Here is a 5,702-nt window from a genome sequence, read left to right as displayed (position 1 = left end):
ACATATCAATCGGATGTGACGGAACGAAGAAGGGAAGTGACGCGGTAGGTAGGTCAGGGATGCTAGGGACTATTGGAATTCGAGTGGAGCAGGATTTCTACGATGGGTCTCTTTGTTTGGCGGCACTCCCTCTCTTGAATGGGCCTATCACAAATAGGAGAGAATCTCTCACGAGCGCTGGTTGTATTCAAAATTATTTAATGGAGATGTAGCTTGTCGAATGATTTATGCAGACACAGTTACGAAATTAGAGCATTGGATATGACTTATCAACAGTGCCGAATAAAGGAGTTTCAACTGTTTAATATTTAATATTCCGAATAAACAAACGACGAGTAGCTAAATTAAACGTTATAATGACATATACTGCCGTTAACTTTACCATATTCTATGCAATCCTTATGCACCATGGGACTCTTATGCGCAGTATACCTACATCAAATATTAGTGAGGATTTATTACATCTACTGTATATGTTGTATATTCTATATATGTCCAAAATTACCCAAATTTGGGTAGAATCCACCCAGATCGGTAAAAACTGAACCTACCCAAGAATGGGTAAACTATGTTGGCAGTGACAAGTTGACAAATGGACAACATCGACATGAATCCGATCGACTTTGTTCATTTGTCAACTTGTCACTCCCAACATAGTTTACCCATTTTTGGGTAGGTTCAGTTTTGACCGATTTGAGTAGATTCTACCCAAATTTGGGTATTTTTGAAATAGCGAGCAAGAGGGTAAAATCGGGGCTGGATGGCGACCACATTTCTTTCGGCCAGAACAGCAGATGTTCCTTCCGCCAATTCTGCGTGCGGTTCGAGGAACTGGATGGGCCCCGCCTTGCTGAAAGACCACCTTCGGCTCCGGACCATATTGCTCAGTAATCCACGGAAGGACATACTTACTAAGAATGCCATCACTTGTGATGGTGCAATCATCAAATACGATATCTTGATAACTTTATGTTTGACATAACTTTACACTATACTTTTGTCATATTACAGACGCTAAAATGACTAAACGTATGAGACGGCCGTCAAACTACGCAGCTCATCCTCAAATCAGCAACATGTTGTCCAGGCTCGAATAATTATTTTCCGTGATGATGTTTAACATGAGATCAGGAAAGACTTATCTAGTGAACAAGATTAACAACAACGTGGTTAAGAATGATCCTAATATGTAACAATTTAAATTGGGCGGCTGCCGCAAATGCCACTCGGCATGCGCAATTTGGATTCGTTGGTCGCCATTGTAGGCCGTTGCTTGATAAACGTGCAGTTTAAGAAGGATTCAATTTAGATCGTTGGATAATATGAATGCTATGATAAGACATTGCTTTTATGATGAACTCATGGATGAGTTCGAAAAGTGCATATTGTAAAATATCACATAAGTGATTTTTGCAAGAGTACATGATCGTCTTAGACGTCAATAGGATTACATGGATTGTTACATGTAAATTTACAATGTGTTTGCTGTGTATGTAAGTTTTTATCAGGTACTCCGTGTTTTCAGATTATTTATCTTCATCTGATAGGCCGAAGTGAATTCAATGGCGTTTGAATGGCGTTTTAATGCGAAGGCAGAGTTTGGGGCCAAGAAGCAGTGTTAGATTTTTAACAATATCTCAACAATTTATTTCTCTTTATCAAATCTTACGTACGTACGGAAAGGTATCTGCAGTAGAAACATTCCATTTTGTGAAAAAAATCTACTCGAAAAATAAAAACAAATGGCGGATTGTGCTTAGTAGCATAGCATAGCATAGCATAATCCAGGTTGCACAATGTCATAGGTGGTACGAGCTCTAAACTGTTGTTAAGAAGGAGGCGCATCCTCATCCGTTGCTGTTAGATAGTAATTTGTGATTAATTACAACCTCTTAGATAAAGGATGGGTTTCCCTCCAACAGACCAGAGCTGTCCTGGCCACGTCCTTGCATCTGGTGGGGATGGGGGAGGAATGTTAGTCCGACACTTACTTAAGAGAGATGCAGAGAACTCTACGACCCCTCATAAGTGTCACGGGAAGGGTGGAATTTTGTTAGTAGGGAGGGTAAGCCATAGGATACGCCCAGCCGGCGTTGCTGGCAATCGTTATATCAAGTATTTGAGAAATAAAACCTGTAAATCATTTATCCGTTGACCGTTGTTGCTGCCCATTACCTAAACATATTATTCAAAACAGTCTTCATATTCCGGAATTGCGATACGTTAACACTCGATCCTGTTGCTCTTTTGGCCCAAAAATTCGGTTGTTCCTAAACATATGCACAATCCATTCTGATCGATAAGATGTTCTCATGTGTAAAATGTTGTTTATAATATGTGAAATCATAGTTTGGAATGAATATTCGTCCATGGTTTTTTCAGTGTTGTGAGAATGAGTATGCTGAGACTGTGAATATGTTTAACGGGTTTTTTTTTATTTTTTGAATGGTGAGGGGAAAAGCCCGCGGGAGTGAAAAAATCATGTTAATTGTTCTCCCGTAGGCACAAAACCTTCACGTCTTTTCAGATTGTCAATAATAACACATTCAAACATTTTAAAATACAATAACAATAAATCAGATAGTGAGCTTAATAAAAAATAAATTCAACTAGAAAAATCTGGAAAAAACATTAAATTTAGGCAAGATACGATTGATAATCCACTGTCATGCAACAGGTGCTGCATTGCCTCTTGTCCATCCTGACTTCCTGCGTTCTGAAAAACAAAACAAAAATACATATTCTTAGTGTCAGCTGAGATTATCAACAACTTTAGAATCATTAGCCTTTGTAGAAATAAGTTTCTCCATCGTTGAAATGCCATTGTTATCAGGATTAGCTGTTATAGAATGATTCAGAGAATTTCACAAGGATATCCGGATACAAGGATATATCTATATATAGCTTCTAACGTGAATGAAAATGGTTTATGCTGGGAGAGCATGGACGAAAATTAAGAATTGCAAAGTCAGAATATAGCTATGTTCGGGATATCCTCACTATTATACAACTTACCTCCTATATACAACATATCTACCACGTATACCTACATATTAATATTTATGTTTTATAGCTAATGAGTTATTGTAGTTAATCTAATGAGTTATTGTAGTTAAGTTATGACTGAATATTATCTTAAAATAAAAAATAAAAAATAAAAATCCAACAAAATTATACACTAACTGATTAGTGGTGATAACATATTACCACGATACGGTACTAACATAATTACTTACGGCACTAAAAATAATAAAAAAATAAATGGGCTTACTTATTCTTATTGCTACTTTCAACTAAGTACTAATGTAAACTAATTACAAGGTACTAAAATAATTTACTTACTTATTATTATTGCTACTTTCAACTAAATACTATTTTTAACTAATTACAAGGAAAATGAATCATCCAGGTGGCTTCCGCAATACCAAGCTTGCTGAAAAATAATAAAATGATGACTGGGGATTAGTTTATGAATGTAGGTATATATTCACATTGACATTGACAGTGACAGATCCGGTGCTTGGCAGCCACTTCCGAGTATTATCGATGACATTGACAGAAACCTTCTTTCCTCGCTTTCCACGCCCTAAAGATAATCAATCTCGTTTCATGCATCTACATTTTGTAAAATGCGTGTCTTGTACTTAAATTACAACCATTCGTCAATGAGAGTTCTTCACCAAATTTCTCCTGACTCACTTTAGTACGTATGTTCCTAAACCACTACTCCTCCTGGCGCAAGTATGTCTCGAAATTGATTCATTTAGATTTCTAGTCTTCGTCTGAGGCTGATTCTGGTAATTTATGTAGCTCCTGTATTGTCTTTTCAAATTCCTCCCTACTTTCTACGATGCTATACCAATCATCCACAGACATATTTTCAAATCTCCACATGTTCTGGGCTATGGTATCCCACCAGGTGAATGCAGGTCTGCCGCGCTTCTTATAAGGCAATCTGTACTCAGCAGCTAGTTTTAAAAGGTGATTATCAGGTCTACGAACTATGTGTCCCCAATATCTCAGCTGAAGTATCCTGATCCATTTTGTGACCGATTTTGGTTCGCAAGTGGAGTTAGTGCCTGTCTCGGGTTTGCAGAGTGCCTTTATCTGCCCATATATTTGCTTCTGATACCTCCTGAGGGACTTTCTTGACCTCTTTGTAAGTACTGTGGCTTGAGTACCATACACCATAGTTGGTGCAATAACCGGCTCGAATAGTCTCGTGCCCATTTTCATTGTTGGTCTTCTCTTCTTTAGGAAATCTAGTATGATTTTTGAGGCAATAACTGCATCTCTTGAGCGCTTTCGGGTGGTTAAATTCCGGTGAAGTCGTTCCGTGATCGGTACTGCAAAGTAAAATAACGAAGATGTTGTTTTGTAAACATGCCCAGCAATAACTAATTCTGAGGGTGATATTCCTACAGGTGATCTTATCATTACTTGACATTTTTGCTCATTCAACTTTAAGTTGACTTCTCCCAAGTAGTTCTGGAGTACTGGTAATAGCTTATCTAATTCCTCTACTGTTCTGGCAATTATCAGAATATCATCCGCATACACCAGAATAATAGGAAATTTGAGCTTACCGGACTGATTAAGTTTGAGCAAACCATCCAACTCATCCTCGACTGTTATAAGTACTTCTTCCATTATGAGATCGAATATATAGGGAGAAAGAGGGCATCCCTGTTTAACCCCTTTCATTCGATTTTTTGGAGCTGTCTTTTGTCCTTTCCAAATAATCTGTTGCTCCTCCATATTCAGGCATCTCGTTATTCTATTGGTCAGTTCTTTAGATGCTCCTTTACCCGTAAGAATGACTGGAAGTGCTGTAAGGCTGATATTGTCAAATGCTTTTTGAATATCTAAAGCCATCACTATTATATCGCACATCTATGACACAAACGTCATTCCCATATACTTTGCGTGAAGCCGAAAAATCCTGGTTCTCTGGTTCGATCGAACCAGAGAACCAGGATTTTTCGGCTTCACGCAAAGTATATGGGAATGACGTTTGTGTCATAGATGTGTTATATCGTCGCCCGCATTCCATTTTTCTTCCAAGATGCGGCGTGCAGCAAAGATGTGGTCCATCGTTGAACGTTGACTTAAGAAGCCTGCTTGATGAGATCCGATAGGGCTGGTACATTCAATCAGGTGACCTAGAATCCAGCTCGCATAAATTTTGTAACCGATGCTAGCTAATACAATCTTCCTGAAATCCTTTGCTGTCTTGGGGCTTTTAATTTTGGGAATGGGAATTACTAGAGTTTTCCGCCATCCTCTAGGAATGTTGTTCTCCTCCCATACTCTCTTAAGTAGGTTTTTGAACTCTTCCAGCGTCGGTTCATCCGCATATTTTAGCAGTTCAATCTGTATCCCATCTTCCCCAGCAGCTTTACCATTCTTACAGCTTTGCAAAGTTTCAGCGTAATTGGAAATGATCGGTCAGGATCGATTTGCGAACCTTCGTGGAATGCCTCTATTGTTTCTATGTGTGCGGTGTCTGGTGCCTCCAAAGATGCATCTTCTTCGTTTAAAGTATCCAGTTCTTCGGGCAGAAGGTTAATTGATTCCGGGTCTGTGAATTGGTTCAATGAAATGTCCAGGAATTTCTGGGCCGCTGTTTTCTTTTTGTATTTTTTTACGTATTGATAGGTTCTCTTTATTCTCTCCGCTGGTTTAAACTTCTCGAGATTGTT

Source organism: Ochlerotatus camptorhynchus, unplaced genomic scaffold (genome assembly GCF_037179485.1).
Source record: "Ochlerotatus camptorhynchus isolate MF236.1 unplaced genomic scaffold, CSIRO-AGI_Acam_v1.1 ptg000462l, whole genome shotgun sequence".
Taxonomy (NCBI): domain Eukaryota; kingdom Metazoa; phylum Arthropoda; class Insecta; order Diptera; family Culicidae; genus Ochlerotatus; species Ochlerotatus camptorhynchus.
The sequence above is the reverse complement of the archived record's forward strand: the minus strand, read 5'-3'. Positions refer to the sequence as shown.